General features: G+C 43.8%; 1 protein-coding gene and 1 pseudogene across 8 annotated transcripts in view; one reads left to right on the top strand and one right to left on the bottom strand.

Annotated features, from left to right (window-relative positions):
- The window catches only part of GABPA (GA binding protein transcription factor subunit alpha), a 284,030-nt gene extending 282,166 nt beyond the window's left edge, over nucleotides 1-1,864 (bottom strand). For 2 of the 8 annotated variants that reach the window (XM_085623070.1, XM_085623068.1), the window contains exon 1: nucleotides 1,693-1,785. The gene's annotated coding sequence lies outside the window, so the exon portion shown is untranslated. Of the gene's footprint in view, nucleotides 1-1,692 lie in introns of all 8 variants that reach the window. The other 6 variants (XM_085623074.1, XM_085623073.1, XM_085623071.1 and 3 more) reach the window with 5 other exon arrangements.
- A 6,534-nt stretch (nucleotides 1,865-8,398) lies between these two features.
- LOC146805772 (homeobox protein Hox-C6 pseudogene) lies at nucleotides 8,399-8,716 on the top strand (annotated as a pseudogene).
- The last annotated feature ends 14,723 nt before the right edge of the window (nucleotides 8,717-23,439 follow it).

The following is a 23,439-nucleotide window of genomic DNA, read 5'->3' as shown; positions in this document are numbered from 1 at the left end:
TCATTATGTGAAACAATTAGAAAAGAGTTGGTGAAAACCCTTAAAACATGCTTGTTAGTAGGTTTGCACAGACTCTAAAAGGGCATTCCATCCCTGGAACTATTGCTTTGTATTACCTTCAGCCCCAGTATGTAGATCTGTGGAAACGTGACAACATAAGGGAAATGCTAGTATTCAAATCCTACTTTAGAAGGAGCTCGGCATTATCAGAGAGGCTATTTCATAGCTCTTATATAATGAGATTGCTGCCATAATTTGTCGTCGCATTACATGGGACAAGTGAAATTTGTTACAGGACAAGTAGATTTATGAAGCAACCTGCTCCATGGACAAGTCGATATTTTATCAAATTCCACACCGCTGGTTGTAAAGGGAGTCCAGAGGCCGTAGTGTAGATGATAAGTAGAAGGTTTCTTACTTCTTAGTTACAAGTAGGTAATATGATAGCTAAGCTAAAGTACAGACCCACCAGGAACAGCCTCCTTGCTGCTCAGCCCACACACCCCAACTGACACTCTCAACCTGACCTTACAATCAAGCATTCCATTACCTCACCAAGTACTCCTGCATTCAACTACACCACATTCATAATGGCTGAGCAGCAGGAACACTGGTGAGGATTTATTAAGTTACAACAATCACCTACTAGTCTAATTGTCTACTGGTAAAGATTAAAATCGCATTACTCCTGAAATTTTCATGGAACCAGTATTGCCCCTGGTACGCAAGACAGATTGCTCTGCCATCTAAGTGACCAGATTGTTACTACAGGTGTTCCAAATAAGAATGATAACTATTGTCCAATGCCCTACCGCCTTTCCTGCCCGTGAGAGCGCATTGTAAGCATGCACACCTAAATGCTTATCTGTTGTCGCTCCACTTCCTGAGACGAGGACAATTAAAAAAAAGGCTTTTCGCAAATGTTTACAAAACACAAACCCCTAACTACTGAAACAGTCAGTTGAATAGTAAATAATCTTGTTCTCGAGTGGCATTTCGGGATTAGTTTTTGCAACATTCTCCTGTAGTCTGTCCAGAACACAGGTACCTAAAACAAACCTTGCAGTTTCCCTTAAGAGTAGAAACGATGCATATGTCATCTGCAATTTAATCTCTCGAAGACCAAGACTTTACATACTTCAGCTGAGAAATAATGAACTTATGTCGTCCTAGATAAGCCAAAAGCATGTACACGGACACTGTGGTTGGAAGGCCGCCTTGTCATGTCCAATTTAGAATTGAAAATAGCTTTACTATATTTTCAGAACCAGATACTTACCAAAACCTGTTCTAGAAATTTTTGGGAGCGCTCGCGGTAGTACAGTCACAACAGAAGCCTTTCTGCTCGCATGTTTCAGACAACCAAGTTTAACACGTGTTTGAAGTTCATCTGACCAGCATGCGCCTAAACCTTGCAAGGTAAGCGGAGTGGTAGTGTGCACATTGAGAAAGACAATTAAGAGTGCATCATGCTTGCGGCAGATAAGCCAGGATACCCGTAAATTTACTACGAGTCAGTGACCTGCGAAAGAGCAGCAACAGGGTGCGCCACAAACTCCATGCTCTTCGATTACTGCAGCAATACAAGAACTGTGCTGGCCAACACACTTCTAATTTACCGCATCCTGGTTTATAACGAATCTGTGTCTATCTTAGACCGCAAGACACGTAAGTAAAAGTGCACCAACTTACCTGCCTCTCAGGGCTCGCGGGACCCGCGGAAACAAAACAGAAGGTGGACGTGAGGAGGGGCGCGCACTGGGTCACTGGGCCTTTCACTTCCGGAGGAGCGCGGGTGAGGTGTGCCGCAGCCAGTCGACGAGAACAAGCACGAGAGAGTGTCAGCTGCAAGATTCCTGAAAACGAGCCCAAGGATTCCCCGCCCATATAACGACGACAAAAGAATGTATGTATTATATCAGTTCCGTTAAACATATTTACACTGCCATTTCGCGATTTCATTACGTGGCTCTTTGTTGTATTTGTTTTCCATATCTCGGAATTAGTATATTTTTTCCGCCCTAACTTTGTTTTCCACATTCATATAGTTGTGGAAATAAAAGAGGGACGGAAGGCTATCCAGAAATCAATGTCTACGCAATCTGCAAATTTAAGCGCCATGTTCCATGTTATTGTTAAATATACTCAAGCAATGCACTTTACAGCGGTGGTACGAATATGCAATTAAATTAATGTGTTGCTGATATTTGTTTACAACTATGTATTTACATTTTTTATTTTTGTTTTTATATATAGTTCAGACTGGCTGGAGACAGATTCATAGCTTCCAAGGTTTCGGATTGCTTATCCGATGTATACATGATTTAACTGTGCAAAAGAGTGACATTCCACTGTCAAATGTGTGACACCTCTCAGATAAAACCAAGCATTCACACCCATGTAAAGAAATAAATATACCAAATTACCCACTTTTGGGAAACAGAAAACTAAGAAAAGCTTTGAAACCGCTGTAAAACGCCTGAAATAGAAGTTTATTACACAAGTCGGGTGAATTTAAAACACATTGAGAAGGACTTGAAAAACCTTAAAAAGATTACCAGGCCGAGTAACTTTTAATTATGTGCCTATATTTTTAGACCTGTCAAATGTAGGTTCAAGTAAAACAAGCATTTTCAAACACATTTGACAGTGATGGAGCGGGGGAAAAAACAAAATGTTATACTCCCTTCGAAGTTAATGACCTCATAACTATAAAAATACTAACTGTTTGAATGCATGAAATAATCAATAAATGCACCTTTAATTAGACACTAAACGCGGGAAACTACCTGGCATTTGCAAAAGTCTAATTTATTTACCAATGTGAAATTAAATTAACATAGGTTTGTGATTCGTGTAGAAAAACAGGAGTAAATTGAATGTATTTAGTTTGTAGTAAATATATTGCGGCAAAGAATGCAGATGTTAAGTAAAATGGCTTTAAATGTTGCTTATGCTAGGTAATAACTAACATGGGTCATTAGGATGGTGGGTGATAAACAGAAGGGCTTATTTTCTATGTCTAATTTCTGCTATGTTGTTTTCATATTAGTTCCGTTAGGGCCTGCTAGGCCTCGCTGGGAAAATGGCCGCTGCAGAGAGATGTGACTGTACGCAAGAACAACAAGCATTGGCATAGCCAATAGGTCTCGCCTTTGGGACCTTATAAGAGTTTAGCCATGCAACAGTTGATGTTGTTGCACCAAGGATATTGTGCTGGATAATTAAACACTTATAAAGACCCAAAGGCGAGACCTATTGGCTATGCCAAAGCTTGTTGAGAAAGGTAGTGCCCAACCAAAAGGCGTTAATACCTTAACACTGGGCAAATCTAAGTAATATACAGGTTTATAAGTATAACATGTACATGTAATACTTTGTTGGGACCTCGTTCTTTTTTGCAAAAATGCATGTACTGGACGTTCACCGAATACTTCTTCACTTTTAGAGAATGTTAATTGTAGGAAAATGTAGATTTGTGCACAGTTCTTCACAAAACGTTTGGAAGATTCAAGGACTTGAAACAAATGATTTAATGGATATTATTTTGGGTCATTGGTAAATGGTTGTGGCATTTGGCTTGTGGGCCGTGAATTTATATGTGTCGGCAGAAAAAATATCGGAACACAAACTGGATTAAAATGCGCCAATTAAAACCAACCACCACCATTTAACTCCAGCAACCAGCCCTGTGATGCATCATGAATTGCCCAGAATTATCCTTATAACAGTTCTTATGTCTAAATTCCAACAGGCTACCAGTTGAGTCAAGAAGACACACTTGAAACTTGTGAAGTTGCATATTAGCCTGGACATTTCCTGCTGTTGTTTATCGCAATGTAAATAGAGTAAATCACTGGTACTATTTTCAGCGTCTCTGTTTATTAGAAAAGGCCCAGCCATTGCTGTAACAGCTCTCTTCGTATGTGCCAGAAATGTCTTCTTGGATAAACTGTAAGAGTAATGCTGACACATGTAAACATGTTTATGAGAAGTTATCAAAGGGCTGATATGATGATAAACCCTCAGGTGTCAGTGTTGTTAGTTGATATTTCCTCAAGTGCGATTGATCCGTGATTTGTAAGAAAGGATTTCCTCACCTCAAGCACGACTTTAAGATGGTAAAAATTAAAACAAAAAAGGCAATTGCTATGGAATTATCGCAAATTCTTCCAAAATTAGCAGCCTAGGAATATGGAGTATTAATACCTGTCTGTTATAATCGCCTCCTTTTTTTCCCGTGATTGAACAATGCATATTTGGATAATTTGTAACCATTACCCATGTCGCAAGATGCCAGATGGTGCGAAACTAGAAAAACAAGCAGGAAGTGGGATAAGGGAGGGGGCAGGGCACGTCGCGCGCACTAAGACCTAAAAAGGGCTGCATTTCTCATCACAAATGGACAACTAGAGCCAGAAATCACGATTTCAGACTAAATGGTGCAGGATCTAAGTAGTATCACGAGAAAACAATGTAGAGATTTTCAAATACGCTGGAACAAATATAGGGGCGCAGCTGTATTCAGAAGGCTGGTTAAACCTGAAAACCGTGTTGGGTCTGTCCTAAGAGTAGACTTACTGGCTACATATAAGAGCCGGCAGCCATTACTGCCTATTACATTTTCCATGAATCAACACTTTTTATACAGAATATCTAGATCAGTTTATCTTGGAAACGCACTCAATGCCCAGTCCGTTTACGTTTTAACATGCAACAATGTTACAATGAAATAGAGGCACATCCTTAGTAATAAGGCAGTCATTCAATCCTAAACTCCTACAGAAAATTCTAAGAAACTGTATTGTAAACCAACATGCGGCTTGCCATAAGTTTATTGTGTATAAATCTTCCTTTTCAAGTGCGAGATTTCCGACTTATGTCTTTAGATACGAAAAGACACGCCAAAGCCTATTCGCCAGCCATGAGCTGACCCAGACCTGCAGAGAATGGGCAATACTCTTAGTGCTGGAGCCGACCCCCGCAGGGATCACTCTGCTTACACGAACCGGAATGTAATCAGCTGCAGAAATCCACATCACACACCCCGCTCTCCACACAATGACCACGCGTGGCTATCTTCGACACTGCAATGACTCCATTCATGATAGCAGCTGCCAGTGACACGAACCTTCCACAAGACTGTACACTGCGCAGCATAAATCCAAGAGATGACGCGCCTCGGGGCGCACGTTCCGCCTTCATTGGCAGCTCGGCAGCACAGAGGCATGGCGCGCAGCAATTTAAACATTAAGAACGAGTATACACACGACCAGAAAAGAAAAGGCCACAAAGTGACAAGGAACATCCCAGAAAGAAGAAAATAGCCCCAGAATGTAAGGGTAACTCTGGCAGAAGGCACAATATCATAACATGATAATACATGCTAGATAGTCATTACAGCGACGGGTAGTGTACTCACTCAGAAACTAAGGGGAGAGAGGCACACAGGCCGGCAAATGGTGATCACTTTCGCGACCGCTTTGATGTTCTCATTGGCTGCGCGGCTCACTGAGAACATCAAAGCAGCCACAAAAGTGATCACACAGGCTGACAAATGGTGCGCGCGCCCGGCGGCGCACATGCACTGTAGCTGGCGGCCTGAAAAGCCACTGGTTTGCACTTCTAAATCCCGCTTACTAAAACTCTCGCCAGAGCAGCACTAAAGCGCTAGCTCAGGCGAGACCTAAAAATGGCCCCGCGCATGAGCAGAGTGGAAGTTTCAGTCACAAGTGTGTGGCCTATTCCCGGAGTGAGAGATGTCAAGGACGGGGTGACCTAAGACAAGAGCTGTGCCAACAGCCCCTGCAAGAATGCCTGGGAACGGATGAGAGACTCGAACTGCAGAAGATGATCCTATGCATGACAGATGGAAAATTTTTGCAAATACATTAATAAAGTTAAAATATCGGAACTTGATAAGTCACAAAACTTGTACATGAATATATTATTTACAGAACCGGTTTAGGCAAGGAGGACAATGAGGTGACCATCACCACCCCTCCAATGGACCAATCAGAATAAATGTAGCCCCTAAAAAGGTTTCAATTTTGGGTATAGCAAGTTAGTTAAAGGGTATAAAGAGTTGTGCTTATAATGACGTGGGGGCACTTGCTTATTCTACTATTCAACACGTCACGCTGTCTGTTGAGACGATTTTTCTTCCTGATGCTGAAAAGACTTTGACAAATTTGAACTTTGAACATTGATGGGGAAAAGGAAGGAGACCGTTGTGGGATTCTATCCTGGGAGGGAATACATCCGAGGAGTTTAGAGGGACAGTGAGTCAGTTTGGGAACCTATCCTGTGATCTGCGGTTCATGCTCTGGTGAACCATTCTCATCATCACCCTAAGGCCAAGGGTAATGAGTATTTTCCATTTCTATTTCAATCTTTACTTGAATGCTTATGAAATTAATGTCTATAATTTGTCTAATAAAACTTTACTTAATCAATTTATTCAATGAATCAAGATAAAATTTCATGCTAACTCAAACTGAGTCTGTGGTTATTAGGATTAATGTTATGATCAATAAATGTTAAAGGTTTTATTGTGATTGAGCTGGACTTAATCGCCATCAACTGATTCCTACTAGTTGTTCCATTGACCTAAAATAGCGGAGTATCTTGATGTTTAAAACCGAAAATTCTAGAGTCAAATGGATATAATGTAAATAGTTATTATTTAGGCAAAGAAATAGTATCAAGGTACCCCGTATGTCTTGCAGCTCGCCAGCTGATCACTGATCCAGAAAACTGAGTGAATGTGTGTTTTCGGTGTTATGGGCCCCGCCGATGAACAAGTGGTGTAAGGGTTTTCCTGGATTGGTGTTGTTTTGTAAAAGCTTTGTTAAAGCTGCGCTGCATCACTTTTTCTTGGTAGCAGAGTTATGGTTTCTATAGGTCACTTTAAGGGATTATTGATTATTATTTCATGTCTAACAATCCATGTTGAGTTGTGTCACGTTATATGTAGTCGTAATTTTGAAGCTTCCGGGAAGTAGGAAGTGGATGTGTGTGACAAGAGAAGTCACATGGAATTGTGCATTGTCTGATTTCAATTTGGTGATAACACAAGACTGTGTTATGTTAGGGAAATTCATGTGTGAATTGTGTTGAGTGAAATAGCATCAGGTTTTCTTGTGAAACTTTGGCCTTAATTCTCAGGAGCAGTATAGTCTCCACATGTGTTTTATCCCCAGAGAAACGGGTTTACCTCTTGCTTGAGAGAAGGGTAAGGTAGAGGGAAGTGCTACACTTATCGAATGAAACAGTATTCTTCAATGTGTGAATAAACTATCTATTTTGTTTAGAGAAACGGACAATGGTAATGTGTTTTATGTCATAATTAACTGATTTTGTTAAAACAAAGAGTTATAAAATAGTGCAGATAATTTTTGTAAAGGAGGGGTCAGCAGAAGCAGGAGTAGAGCTGACGTCAACAAGAACCACGCTGGGATTGGTCAGTTGCGGAAATATAAAGAGCTTTCTAATTGGTATATTGGTGTGAGTCGCGCTGAGATTGGTTAGTGTGAGAGTGATGTTAAGCTTTTTAGGTCTCGGCTGAGCCAGCGCATGCGCTGCGCGGAGAGACATTTAGTATACAGGTTTTCAAAGTGCTGCCACAGCCGGCCTAGCGCTTGCGTTCACGCGAGCGTGCACGCGCGCAGCCGCCATCTGCCTCCCTTCCAGCGCGATCACTGCTGCGCGCGCACCACTTGCGTGATTACCACAGAGCGCATCCGATCACTTTAGCTTTCACGGCAAACAAAAGCACATCTAAATAAACCATTTAAGAGCATTTAATTGCGACAATTCTTTTTTATATATATAAAATGAAAATATTAATATGATTTTCATTAATCTCAGAACTTTCTACGTAAACGGAAACTGTATTTTTAAAAAGTGTACATATGAGTTGCCTTGCAGTCTAAAACAATCATGCCCCGTTCTGCCTCAACTTAAAATGCACATAATGTTTTTTTCCACTCATTTCCTTTTCTCCATAAGGCAGTTTGTTACGTTTTCAGCATTTCAAGACTTACGTTTCATATATACTTAGTTTCAACTGGGGAATCAACACAAGCAAAACCAATTTTTTCCCTTTCTTGACATCTTGCTTCCTATTGGCTCTAGGCAGGTCAGCTGACTTTGTCATTTTGTCTGTCCCGGAGTAGAGCCGTCCCTATAACAATCTAGATCAGGCTACAAAGTGGAGACAGAAATAAATATTATAGAAATCCTAGCGGCAGGTAGAAGGGGGTTCGATATGAATTCCTACTTCACCAACCCGTCTTTATCCTGCCATCTAGCCAGTGGGCAGGAGGTGCTGCCCAACATGGCCCTGAATTCATCTGCCTATGACCCCGTCAGGCATTTCTCGACTTAAGGATCAGCCATGGCTCAGAACAGGATCTACTCATCTCCGTTCTACTCACCGCAAGACAATGTGGTGTTCAGCTCCGGCCGCGGCCCCTTTGAGTGCGGGTCTGACGCCTTCTACCAGGACAAGGACATGCTTTCTAGCCGCCGGCAGAATGCGATGGGACACAACACACAGACCTCAATTGGCCAGGATTTTAGCAGCGAGCAAAGGAGGGCCAGTGATCAGGAGCATAAGACCAGCATTCAGATCTACCCCTGGATGCAGCGCATGAATTCCCACAGTGACGGGTCTTTTTTCTCCCCCTCTTTACAGCTCGGAGCTATAAACTAAATAAACGGAATCATCTTTACAACCATCTCAAAACAGGCTCGGCTCCTTTTTATGGCCCCATAAAAGCCATAAAGGCTGCCTCACGTGACAGCCAGATTTCCAGCAATTGCATTGCCCCCTTTCCGGATTGAATAGCACATATTAGTGCAATATGCCATTTTCGTTATTCGTTGCATGTAGCAGATGATGTGTTGGGACATTGTGCTTTATGGAGCTTCATTGTTTCATGCACAAAGTAACTTTGAAGCAGTCGCCAAAGCCAACTTCCCTAAACAATATCACTTGTCAGTAGTCATTACCTATACAAAGAACGTTTTACAATTTAGAAGTAAGTTGCATATAATATATTCATGTTAACTCTGCAGACTGCATTAACCTGATCCCCAAGTGCAAATATTAGGGCGCTACATGGGACTTGGTGTAAATTGAGGTCACAGCCGTTCCCATCGCTTTATTTAAATAATACTTCAGTGAAGCTGCACAGCATCTGCTTAGGACGTGCATTACTGGCATCGTTGTTCAGACGTCTGTTATCCATAACTTGTTGTCTGATAACAGCATGTTGAAACGTGAATGATTCACTCAACGTGATTTGAAGCTCAAATCCTGCTTGACAGGTCTGTTGTGCCACGTGTAAAACTTGGAACATACTTGAAAGGGACAGAAAAGAATACAAGACAACGCCTATATAACCCCTATCCTGTTACTGAAGAACCCTTCTTTTGTCCTACCAGACTTCTGTCTCTGGGTTTGTAGTGGGTATAGTGCCTGCCCCAAACTGGATTTTAGTGTTAGTTGTGGGACGACAGTAGGATTACCATAGTACATTCCCCACACATACACACAGCCTTCAAAGCACAAGTTGAGTGTGGCCGAAGACTTCCACTATCTTGGATTTGCCCTGACATTCCATTTTGGGCCTGTTTGCAGTAATGCAAACAGGAACTACTGCAAAAGTAGATAGGTCAGCCTCTGGGAACTTATATCCCACTGGTTAGGGAGAGGGCAGGACTCACCCCTACCCACTAGCTAGTGCCAGGCATAAATGTGGCACCTCCAGGCACCAACTTCAGAATATGTTTAGGACCTGCTGAATATCAAAAGATTACTTGAGCTGCTGTCTGTGACCTGAGAGGTGCCTCGAAGGACTGGACCTAATCGACCTTGTGCCCAGGACAGTGGTGGGCTCCAAGGGACTGTAGGTGAACCTCCTGTGTGGCTACAGGGAGACAAAAAGGTACAAAATGACTCTTCCTGGAAGCACCCAGTGGACCTGGACTGGATACAGCTGTTGGCCTCTACCTGACACCCTGTAAGTCTATAAGTGCCTCCTCCAAGGTCCTGGGAGGCTTTAAATGTATACTTATGTGATGGATTGGGACTTAAAAGACTAACGTCATGATTTTGATGTTGGCGGGCAGCCCATTTCTCCGTCAAGTAGACAGAGTAAATTACTCCGCTACCCTTGCAGTGGTGCTGCATGCCAAATTGAGGAATGACCGTCAAGAAGGTATGCATTTCTTAAAGCAATGATAGTTGTAGGAAGGTGGAATCTGACTGCATGGTTGCCCCCACTTTTTTCCTGGTGTTTGAATGGTTTTTGACTAGTCTGGCTGGGATCCTGCTATCCAGTACCCCAGCCTATCTGCTTACTCCCTTAAATGACTGGTGTACATATTAGATGCACTAGTGATTGGATACTGTGGTACCTTATGAGCCCCTAGTATATGGTACCTTAGGTACCAAGGGCATAGGTACTTCACAGGCCTACCAGGGGCTGAAGCATGTATTATGCCACCCTGGGAAGCAGACTAAATCTGACACCACAGGCTGCTACTGCAGCCTGGGTGAGGTAGTGTTAGCACTCCTCAATGAGGTATAGGTTCCTATATCTCACCATACACACACATATAAACCTATCAGTCACCCTTAAGGCAGGCCCTATCAATCCTGAGGGCAGGGTGCTTGGTTTACGATGTTAGGGGGTGCCTCTGCCTGAGCAGGGTCCCTCTGCAGCTGGCAGAGTCTATTCTCTGTGGCTGTTTGTGGATGCGGTTAAACCATATACTCTTAAGTGCATTATAACCTCCCGGTAAATGCTAACTTTGGAATGACTACATCAAAACATGTCGTGTTTGGTGTCAAACAACTTGGAATCATACCCCACACCAGTAACTGGTGTGGGGTATGATCCCACCCTTCTAAAGGGGACGACATGTACCTGCTGTGGAAACACGGTAGAAATCTGAAAAAGCCCTGGCATCTCAAAATGGATGCCACCAGCACAGACACTGGGCTGCCCTCCTGCTGCTGACTGAAACTCGCAGTGGAGGAGGCCCAACAATAGGCATCCTGTCACAGGGAGGTGCCACCTCCTTCCAGACAGGATTTAGTATTGTATTGTATTGTATAAAATATTTGTATAGCGCAGCTATCACCCCACGGGTATCCTGGCGCTTAGAGACCCTGATGATATAAGGTAAAACAGAACGATTAGGCCGCTAAACAGGAATCTTACTAGCTGTTTCTGGCAAATAGCCAGGTCTTAAGGTTCCTCCTAAACATCAGTAACGAGTCAGCTTGTCTGAGGCTTAGGGGAATTTCATTCCAAAGGCGGGCTGCTGCCGAACCAAAAGCTCTGCCCCCCAGCTTTGTCGAATTCACTCTGGCAACAGACGCCAGGCCTTGGCTGGTGCACCGGAGGAGTCTTTTGGGCGCATACCAAGTAAGCCGTTCTTGTAAGGAAAGCGGGCCTGAGTCGTGTAACACTCTAAAGACAAGGCATAGAGATTTGAAACTGACTCTATCCTTGATAGGAAGCCAGTGAAGGTCCCTCAGTGCTGATGTCGCGGAAGAGTTGCGCTGTCTTTTGAGGGCCAATTTGGCTGCCATAGACTGGACTCTTTGCAACCCCTGCAAAATGTATTTGGGTGCACCCAAATACAGGGAGTTGCAGTAGTCCAGTCTACTCATGATGATGCTGCGGACCACCAGTGGTCTCACTTCGCTAGATAATAGAGGAAGGATCTGGCGGAGGGCTCTCAATAGTGCAAAACATATGCCAATTGTTTTATTGGCCTGGGTTTTCATTTGGAGGTCTTCGTCAAACATGACTCCCAGGTTGCGAACCGTCCTGGCTGCCACTATGGGAGCATCCTCTGGTCCGAACCTAAATTCGCCCATTAGTTGTCTGGACAGTTTCGCTGCACCACAGTACAGCAGCTCTGTTTTCCCCGCATTAAGCTGAAGGGAATTAGCTCCTAGCCAGTCTGAGATCTGCCCCATACACGCCTGAAAGGAACTCATGGATACTGCATGCTTTCCTTTGGTGGAGAATAACAATTGAATGTCATCGGCGTAGTGGACAACGTCAATCCCGAAAGATTTTATGATGGGGATCAAGGGGCTAAGATAGATATTAAAAAGGATCGGGCTGATTGCTGAGCCCTGGGGTACTCCAGAGCATACTGGGGACCAGGAGGAGAGATATGGCACCATACTGACCGCCTGCTGTCGGCCTGACAGATAAGATTGAAACCATTTCAGGGCACATCCCTAGTGTATTGGGGCTGGGTGGGTGCACTCCTAGAGTGCTTTGAAGTCCTGCACTGGGGGTGCAGTAGGCTCCTCTGTGCATATGCCAGCTCAAACTGGTTCAGGGGCTACCTGCCCCTGCTCTGATGCGAAACTGGACAAAGGGAAAGTGGGTGTAACCACCCACTCCCCTGACCCTTCCAGAGGAGTGGTCATAGAGCTAGTCCCTCCCTTCCTTTTAGTATAAGTTAGGGAACCCTTGCCATTGCAAGCTAGATATCCCTGGACGACACTTTACAAGAAGAGTCCTGGTCCTCCGACGTTCCACTACCTTTGAAAGACAGAAGAATCTCCCTTGGAGTCAAGGAGTGACTCCCCTGCTTGGCAGGCACCAAAAACTTGAATTAACGGTCGCAAACTTTCCCGCTCCCGCCGGAGTCCAAAGTCCCTGCAGCCCCGGAAGTGGATTTCCTGACTTTTCGATGGCCATTGTGAGTCCCCAGCAAAGCTGTGGTGAGTGGACTCCACGAGTGACGAGGAACATCAATACCCGTGGACCGTGCACTATTGTCAAGTGCAACCCCTTCACGACGTTCTACGAACTTGTGCTTTAGACCATTTGTGGCCCAAGCCTCCAGCAGGTTGTGCACCGAAAATCAGAGGCCTACCCCGTCCCGAGTGACCTTGGGCTCCTGTAAAGCATTTCCTCATGAGGCGTCTTTGCGATCCCTTGCCCATTGGTTTGTGGGTCCCCTGAAGACTTTCTTATCAAACCAAAGAGCTCCCCTGGTTGCTCCAGGCCTGCCTTCACTCACCTTCGCTGGGTGAGTCCCTCAGACCTTGCTGGTCTGCACCATTGACTTTATTCCCTTTTCACAAGACTTGCTGTTGCTAAGGCTTGTTGGCTCCAATCCGGTTGCCAACACCTCAGTCAGCTGCAGACATCGTGGGACACTCCGAATCCAGCTGCTGGTTATCGTCGATCTCTCCTGGACCCCGTGGGCGAAGAGTCAAAACACCCTTGATCACCTGAAATCACCCGACATCCGTAGGCATCCATCTTCCTGGCCCCGGGTCACTGGCACTGTGAACACTGTCCCTTCTGCTTTCAGGCCTTCTTCATTTTGAATCCAGCCTTGGATTCCACCGGACACTTCTCCAGTCTTCGCAAGCAGCAAATCTTCTTTGGCTTCCATAGAAAACAGCGACGCAACCCGACACCAAAAGACACCTATGCACCCGGCTTGCCTGGGTGAGGTAACTCGTGCACTCCGGTGCCCTAGTGTGTGTTGGCCCTCAAATTACGTACCTTGTAAGTGGCTTGCTTGTAGACTTCCTCGAAGTACCCTAAAACTTTAAAAATCCAACCGCGACTTGCTCCATTGAAATCAATAGGGAACCCGCGGCTGTGTTCTCAAACTGCACGCGTCTACCGTGGGTCTTTTACTTACCTGCCTTGGGTGGATTAGTGAAGCCCCAGTGATTCTACAGGCCCTAGGCCTTGTCCCCTTGCAAGTCGACTTTCCTAAACCTCTTTTTTAGTATATGGTCTGGTACGCCCCTAGGGCCCCAGCCATTTTTGTGCTTAACTTATTGTGAAACGTTGATATTTGAATGTGTTCCTGGCTTCTAATCTCATAAAGAGATTAGTTGAGTGTGTCTAGAAATAAATACATATATATTTGATATATATACCTGTGTGGTGTCCTTTCATTTGGTAAATCAAGAGATTATAAGGTAAAACAAGCTGCTTTACATTCCTCTGAGACTTAGCCTGAAGGCTGCTCTCCACAGCTACCACTAGGATAGCTTTCTTTAAAAGTTTGTCTTAAACCTATCTACCATAAGAGTCGAATTAGACTGGTGCAAGGTGGCCACTATAACTAGCGGATAGCATATGCCAGGCCAACTTCTCACAATAGTCAATTGGCTGTCAATGCTCTGTGAAGTTTGGTGTATGGCTCCATCAACATGATGGACTCGTGCACCAAGCTGTTCTCCTTTGTATTTTCAAAAAGAAAATCCCAGAGTGTGATTTTCTTTTTAAAAATACAAATTAAAAGGCTCCCCTCGCCATGGGAGTCCTCTCCTATGGCAAGAAGAGCATCTAGCAGTTTTCACTACCCCTTACCGCTAGGGTTTTCCTAGTGGTGACAGGCAGTGAAAACTGACCTATTTAAAGCCATCTAAATCAGGTCGATGGAATCAGAGGTCTGCCTCCGACAGTCATTACTCTGCAAGGCCATCAGCAGGGTTTAATCACAGCAAAGACAGAGTAATATCTGCCTTGATTAAACCTAAGGTCCACCTGTATCTAAATTCGTCGGGCGGACCACATTCTTGGTGGTAAGTATACTCTGTTGCAATTGCAACAGAGTATACATACTGTCAAGAATTAAATCAGGCCCTAACTCAGAAGGTCAAATCTTTGATCGGGATGCACCTGGTTGGTATATCTGACCCGCGCTCCATCGCGGTCAGCTTGAAATTATGCCTAGATCCTAGTTTACTCGAACCATAGACAGAGACTCAGCGCTATTCCTATTTAAACCTTAAAGAATTCATATCTCCGGTTTCTTTTAATTTTGGTGTTCTGTTTATTATGTTTTACTTCATTTTTCTAATTCAGCTTGAGATTTTTATTGTTTTGTATTTTGACCATTTTTAGTCTTTTTGTACTGCATAAATGCTTTACACATTATCCTAAGGGAGGTCTGTCTGCTCTGTGCCATAGCTCAGGTTAATTTAGTGACTTTGAAGGTTCACCCGACAATGGTTGTGATTACTCTTTGAGGTGAGTGGTTATCCACCCCAGATATTAATCCAATATCTTACAGGTACCAAATTTACCAGTGTTGGAACAAGATACTAAGAAACATGAAGTCCAAAAGCTAGCTTCCCAAACCTGGAAAAAACAGATTTGTTATTTGATTAATTGGGTCGGGTATGGACCAGAAGAACAACCTGATATTTGGCTGCACATATCAATGTACCATTATTGGAAAAATGATTTCATCCTCTTTAAGCTCATAAACCACGGGGTGAAGAAGAAAAAAGATTGAGAAATTCTCAGGACCATAAAACGAATTTCATTGCGCGCGCTGAAACGCATTTGGCATTTCAGCGCGCGCAATGAAATTCGTTTTATTTATTTAGTTACTTACATTACTTTGGTCGGCCGTGAGCAGGAGTTTACTACCCCTCACACCCTGCCCCTCCCCCGCCCCACCCCACCGCCCCACGGCAGTCCTTCCACGGGCCGCTACTGGTCAGAACTCATACACTGGTGTATGGAAAGCAATGCCCCAGTGTACAGAGCTAAACAACTGCAGCATCAGACCATTAATAATGGCGGTATCTAGGCAAAAAGTGGCACTTTCACACAATCCCTCTTTAAAGAGCACTACCTCATGATGCAGTAACAAACCAGCGACCTCTCAAATCACTTGTTGACTGTATTCTTGCCGTTGACTCTGTACAGCACTCACCTACTGTTGTATGGCTTATACTTTCCCAGTAAAACTGCATTTGTTGGACAACGTAAACACCATAACTGTGCAAGACTGATTCTACACACACCATCAGGATATGTTGGCCTTATTCCTGCTAGCTTACAGTGCACCATCTGTACCCCAAACCTGACAAGGTAACAGATGGATTGTATAACCTCAGAACATGACAACCCTGACTTCCCATGGAAACTGTGGTAACCGATCTAGAAACCTTTTTGTTTGGTTACTCATGCATACCCAAAGAGATACACAAGTAATACACAACATGTAGTTTCAATATTTATTAAAGCATTGTGATTCATGAGTAAAATACTTGTGCTGCAATAATCAATAGAAGGAAACATTATGAGAATGGTGAAGAAGATAAACAGTTCAATAATTTTGCTGTTACAGAGAATATTGCTTGCACATATATACTGTAATATTTTGTACTCCTACCTAGCGCTACGTATCCTAGTGTACGTAGGGTGGGTGAATCTGCCAGAATCCCTGTAGGGTGATCTAACTCCCCCTTTACTTGTGGGTCTGTGTCATCAGGGTGCCCGTCTTGGTGGAGAGCTGGGCAGCATCTCTCGCAAGAGGTAAACAAGCTGCCGGAAGGTGGACACTGGCTGGAGGATTTACAGGGGACTACTCCACAGGGTTGTAGGGGGAGCTATACCACTGTTAGTACAGATTAGAATTGACGGTACGAAGCTGTGCCTTGCTATGCCTCCTGTAAGTGCTGGGCTTTGATCGCATTGTTTGTATGAATGTTCTGAAAAGCAAATAAAAATACATTTTAAAAAAAAGAGGTAAACAGGAATCAGCTTGCCAGGAATTCTGGCATGGGGTGATCCCTCAGTGCCAGTGAAATGCTCCTCTCACTTAACAAGGGAGTGATTGTTGTTTGTATAATAAACATCACTGATGTTGTCATGCTGAAATCCCAGTCAGGGCACCATTGTTGCTCCTATTGTGATAGATCTATAGCCAAGTGGATAATAATAAACAACAACATATTGCGCAGTGAACTTAGCCCTTGTACAGAATGTTCAAGGTTATTTGATAATGTGCCTACGAAGTGCTATTGTAAGCAAAGTCATTTCATGGAATAATATCCTGCACAGGCATGCGAGCTAATGTGTGTTAAATGTCATCATGTTTAAGAAAAGAAGGCAACTTAAAAACGTGAGCATGTAAAATGGTGATGTTAATACTTGGGCCTTACATTTTCCACATGACACTACCTTTTGGCTATGTTTGAAATATACAAATGTAACATACATACATTAGTGCCCACTTACATTCTAAGTAGGGCATGTGTTTAATTATGGTGGCCTCAGCAGAGCCATGGAACCACAAAGATTGTCAGGGTTTGGTCCAGGGTTGTCTGTGTCAGGAGACTGAAGGCTGTGTGAACTCTGACCTTCTACTTATACTAGGGAACACTCTGCAACTCCCTGCAAGCATTGCTGCACTTTATATTCCAGTCTTGATTCTCAAAATACCATTCAAATACACTGTACCACATGTATTGTATTTCTTCCTCAACTTTGTCAAGATCATGTCCTGAAGGTGGGTCCTTGATTGTACCAGCGTTTCCCTTGTTTATAGGATATGATACGGACACTCAGGCAGGACTGCAAGGAAGTAGTGAAGGATTGAACCATGTGGAAAGGTGGTTGCCAGCAGCCACACTCTGTGTATATTCTACCAGACTGAAAAGTAAATGATTGAAATATTGTAGTTAAACAAAAAGGCAATTACTATGCACTAAAAAGGTGCTGGGCTCCAGTACAAATTATTGTGTTAGTTCCAAATTTGTGGTTGTGCTGATGAACTGTCAAAATCTGCTAACATTAGATATATATTTACCTCTTAAGGCTTAGCCCTAATATATTGCATTAAGGATGTCAAGAGAATCAGATCAAGCAGAGCCTTTGACCCATGTATCATACGGTCTTTGCATGTTTAATATAAATTAAATAATACAATGCTTTGCACACACTTCAGGAGAGGACCTTGTTTTAGTTATAACACCAAAACTCTGTTCATATGATTGCAATTATATCTTTGCCAGTCTTCCACCACAAAACAAAGGGGTTTTAGGTATATGCAAAATCAATGCATTATTTCCCATGAAAGATGATCACAAGGGCTAGATGTCCATTGACTTTTCTTTTATAGGTTATGTTACACATTCAAAGAGTTCAGGTCAAGTTAGCCTCGGGTAACTGACAGAGTGAGACCCATCTCCTGTCTCACCATGGAGTGCCATGTGGTTAAAAGGAATTACTTTCCAGCTATTTTACGCACTATGTATATTTGAACAGTTTCCTAGTGCAGTGGTTCCCAAACTTTTTCGACCCGCGGCTCCCTTCCCCCATTGGCCATTGCCCGTGGCTTCCCACTGTTACTTTTGTTGGCGGGTGGGGCTGATGTAAACCCGGCCTTGGGAGTACATGCATTTTCTCCCTTAAAATGTATGGGATGAAGCTCATGAAGGTATTAGAATCATATATGCAGGGTGTTTAATATTTTTTTTTTTTTTTTTTTGAAACCGTTTATTACAAGATTCAAAAATATACAAATATGGGCCTACAACCTTCCGGCCGGCCGCTAGCAATGAAAGGAGCATACGATATACATTTATAAAACACATGGTGCTGCGGCAGAGCATGCATAGGAGTTAACATCGTTGCGAGCCACACCATCCAGACCCCACTATACGGTTCCATTTTAAACTTAAAGAACAACAAATACAAACAAACCCACAAGGCAATCCTCAATCGGAAATAGCAACACGTGCTCCCCTAAAGGGGAAATCCTAGCCATCCATAGAAGTCTCAAGAGGGGGGAGAGATCAGAACTAGGGCTGGGTAAACCCAATGCCCAGGTGCCGGGGGGATGAGTTGGCTAAGGGGACGGGGCCGGCGACGGATCAGGCAATAACGGCGGAGCACAGATTCCCCCGCGGTAGGCGTTCCAGGGGCCCCACACTTTCAGGGTGTTTAATATTACTAAGGCAGCACCACTAATAAAATATTCCTAGTTACACTTCTTTGCCCATGTCTTTTTTAAAGTACCCTCACAAACGTTATCACACTTACAGTGCTAGATAGCACCCCTATGCATGTAGGCCCCATTGCCAATGTGTTTCTGCTCTTGAAGAATATTTGCATGCACTTCCATTTCTACCCATGTCTGCCAACGCACCTCTCTCAGCTGGGTGACTCACGATTTTTTAAACCACATTCAGCTTTATTTTTGCTGCCTCCTATCTGAAAGTGCCTCCAAATCAATGCAAGTAAAATAAATTCTTCCAATTTTTTTTTAAATGCACATCTTTCTTGCTTCCAAATGTTGGCATTATGCCATTTATGGTGTTTTACTTCCCTGTGCTCAAGGAGAGAGCAGACCTGTCTGCAAATGTGTGTGTACTGAAAGAAATGTGTACTGGAAGTACATATGATTCAAGTACAAATGTCAATACTTAATACTTAGGGGCCTATTAGGAGGGCGGGCGGACCCTAGCGGTGCTGGGACCGGCCGCCAGTGGTGTGGCGGTCCCGCACCGGCAATTAGGATGCCACCACCATGGTAGCGGTGGCATCCCGCATACATTGCATTGTGGTGGGCAGTGCTGGAAGCAGCACCCGCCACAATGCAATATATGCATGTCGCACATTTGCATGCACAACGTGGCAGGCACAGTGAGGTGCCTGCCACCTTGTGCATGCAAATGCATGTGCACCCCCAAGCCCCCCAACGGGCCCCACAACTGAGAGGACCGCATGCCTTTCCGTGGCAGCGAAAGGCTGCTTCTCGCTGCATAGTAATATGGATGGTGCTGTCTAGCAGACACCGCCACCAATGCAACCCTTTTCTGCCCGGTCGACGAGCAGCAGACGCTCTTCCTGTCCGCCGCGGTACCCCCGCCATCATAATATGGCAGGGGGAAATGGGAGGCGGGCGGGGGATTATGTCGGGCGAACCGCCACCACCATGCGGGAGGTGGCAATCTGCCCGACATACTAATAGCCCCCTTAGTGTGTTTAATAGACAGAACAACTGTATTTTCCAGAGAACCTGCTTTGGTGTAAAATTAATTTGGGAAAAAACAAAACATTAACTGGTCTAACAAAATTAATCGAGCATCTTTCGCTTACTTTGGGAGTGTTGGAATGTGGGGATTCAGTGAACTATGGAGGTCATCCCCCTCAACATGTCATCAATTAAGCACTATTTTTTTTACAACTTTAGGCATGTCACTTTCAAATTGACATCATGCGTTTAAGTCTAATTAGTTCAACAGAAGCCAACAACCCCTTCAACATTAAATGCATTACAGTGCTTGGTGCACGGCTCCCCAGGCTAGGTTTGACGGCTCCCCAGGGAGCCACGGTGCACAGTTTGGGAACCACTGGTATACAGGCACTGGGAATGTTTACATAGAAACACGAACCCTTTAGTTGTCTACACCACAAGGCTATGGGTAATGTGCATGCACCCAACTGAGAAAAAGCAAGAAATAGTGTCTAAGACCGTCCTGTAACCAGAAAAATTGACTTCACCAAATGCAACACAATTCCAAAAGATAATATGCAACAATCAAGCATAAAGGTTGATTACAAAGGGCCTGATTTAGATTTCGGCTGATGGGTTACTCGTCACACCAGTGACGGATATCCCGTCTGGCGAAATGGAAATCCCATAGGATAATATGGGATTTATATTTCGGCGGACGGGATATACGTCACCGTTGTGACGGAATAATCTGTTGGCCGAAATCAAAATGAGGCCCAAACAGTGGTGTAGCAAGGTCAGGTGGTACCCGGTGCGGAAAATGTCTTGTCACCCCCGGCTTGACTACATGGCAAAAATATGTGTTTAAAATACACATGTTTGCCTTTGTCAAGCCGGGGGTGACAAGTGTCATCACTGAGGGGGGTGGCAACATGGCAAAAATGTGTTTGAAACACATATTTTTGCCATTTTGTCACCCCCCTCAGTGATGAGACCCGGGGCAGCCCGCACCCACCGCACCCCCCTTCCTACGCCCCTGGTCCCAAAGTCAGGAGTGGCCAATGCAGGTAAGTACGGTGGGGCGGGGCGAGGCGGGCGGGAAGGAAGGCAGGGTATGTCGATAAATGACGGAATAGGGATTATTAAATAAATAAATAAATCCTATTCTGTCGTCTGTCGACTCCCCGCATCCCATCCTGCCCCTCTGCCCCACTGCGTTTACCTGCACCAGCTGCGACTGCCCACATTCAATGCCAAGTACATGTGGATCATGAAAAGACAAGATAGTTGCTGTGATTATGTTTTTATCAGACAGCAACAAATACAGCTTAAAGAATGCATAACAGAACAACATGCCTAGCCACACACCACCCTACATGGTCATTGGAAGACCAACATCACCACATCTAGTCAGACAACAAATACACCAAAAACCAATAAGCAGAAAGTAGGCACAAACACTGTGCACCAAAGGAAATGATTTACAAACAATATCAAACCACCAGGGCTACAAACTCTCACCTGTGTCTCCAGCCCCCAGTGCCATAAAGGCAGCTAAATAGTAGAATGGTTGCATGTCACATTCCACACATACCAAAACAGTGAGATAAGATTTATTTAATACAAAATACAATTTTTTTCACAATGAACAATTTTCAATAGATAAAAGAAAATCATGGCACTTTAATCCATAGTGCATCCAACCAAGCTCCAGAACACGCGACGCATGAACAAACACCATGGACGTGAAACACATGCAAATTAGAATTAAAGCACAAAGTGGCAAATAGGAGACACCACATACCAAGAGTTGGGTGGACGAGGATCGCTTACACTGAAAAGGAAATATGTGGCAGCAATTCCAACATTACCAACAACACACATTGACAAACCCCTGAGCTAACCCTGTTTACACTCGCAGCTGCACAAAAAAGGGCCCATTGAAGATACATGCCGTATGCCTGCTATCATCCCATGCCCACCCTAGACACCCATCCCAGTCCCACCCACCCTAGTGTCTCAACACCGCACATGTCGGCCCGAGCCAAAACATGCCTTACCAGCAACCTGGCAACATCAAGTCATGTAGGACATCTGCTAAATCATCCACAAAAGGACTGTTAGCCTGAGAAAAAGATGACACTGACGCTAAATGAACCATTTCCCTGGAAAAGCAAAGGAAACACTAAGGAAACATTTAAATATTCATAACCTCTGAAACTCCAACATAGCGACATAGCGATTGCAACAGGTACGAAAAGCTGCAGTCATCTCTGGACCCTACCACCACAAAACTGCCTCAAAGAAAGTACTGCAGTGCACCTACTATGTCATCCATGGTCCTAAAGTAATTGCCAATTTTGGGCTACAGAAGATGCCACCCTTCAACACCACTTCTAAAGAATTGACTCCCATGTAGGGACTTATTCAACAAATGGTATGTGAACGACACTGGCAGCAACTTGCCAGACATCCAATATCAGGAAAGATAAAATGACAACCCTTGAGCAGGAGGCACAGCCTTATGTGAGGCTGCTCTATCATGCAAATACAAAACAATTGGACAGTAATACAACTAGTGAACTAGTGATCAAATACCCGCAAATAGAACTCCCTGTAAAAACAGCACAACAAATCCCTATCAAATTGACAGAATTTCATGATGTTTTGGCTTCCAGAGTCACAATGGAAGACATTGGATGGACTTCTAGGGTTGACACAGATGAACAAGGTCCTCTCTGTATCTTCACCCAAGGCAGTGATTCTTGGAGGAGCAATTGTCACCTGCTACTCAAGCGCTGTTATGCTATTTGTTATTTTGCATTACTGCACAGTGTGTGGATGGGGAGTTTAAGATCTTCTGGCTGCTGTTTGTGATCTTGCAGTCATATATCTTGTGTGGGTACGAGACTCTGTGTCCTTTGTGTGATCTTGCCATCGTGCATCTTGTTTTGATAGGAAGTTTGTGAGACTTGGAACGTCTGGTACCAAATTTCGGTGGAGCATCCTGTTTGGATGAGGGTGCTGACGCGAATTTTATTCGATAACAAAATGCTTACATCAATAATGTGTAAAGTTCAAGTTTAGGTAAAACATATGCTAAAATGCAAACTTTGTAGTAGGTAATCATACTAAGATGTTATAGGCTGGCAAATGAATAAAAGTTCTGGTTTACGTTAGCCTAACTTTTATGCGACGTTAACTGAAAAATAATACATTAGCACTGAAAGGCCTGTTTTTCACATTTGGATAGTTGTTTTTCTCTTTTTTCAAATGCTGTACTTTTCCAAGAGCCTTATGTTAGCTAGTGAATAATTTGTTATGTATTAGACAACTGATAGTGAGTTCTCACTGAGAGAAGAGGAGTTAACCGAAATAATGATTCATGGGAAGAACTGTCTTAACTGCAAGACATCAACGCTCTAACTTTTAAAGGTTCAATGTCTAAAAGCCTGTTGTGCACCTCTGAGAACATGGGAAGTTTTATTATTCCCAATGGTTTACTGAAATTCTATTTGAGGACTCAGAAGAAGAAAGAAAATAATGTTTATATTTGTGCGTGTTCGTAGAGTAGCAGCTAAATTCCAGACCGTCCTCTCTGGGATTTCTTCCCTGACTCTCTGACTAGAGACTCACCTTTGAGTTTCTGCAGCCTTTCTTCATGAACGT

Source organism: Triturus cristatus, chromosome 8 (genome assembly GCF_964204655.1).
Source record: "Triturus cristatus chromosome 8, aTriCri1.1, whole genome shotgun sequence".
In the NCBI taxonomy this organism is placed as follows: domain Eukaryota; kingdom Metazoa; phylum Chordata; class Amphibia; order Caudata; family Salamandridae; genus Triturus; species Triturus cristatus.
The sequence above is the reverse complement of the archived record's forward strand: the minus strand, read 5'-3'. Positions and strand labels throughout refer to the sequence as shown.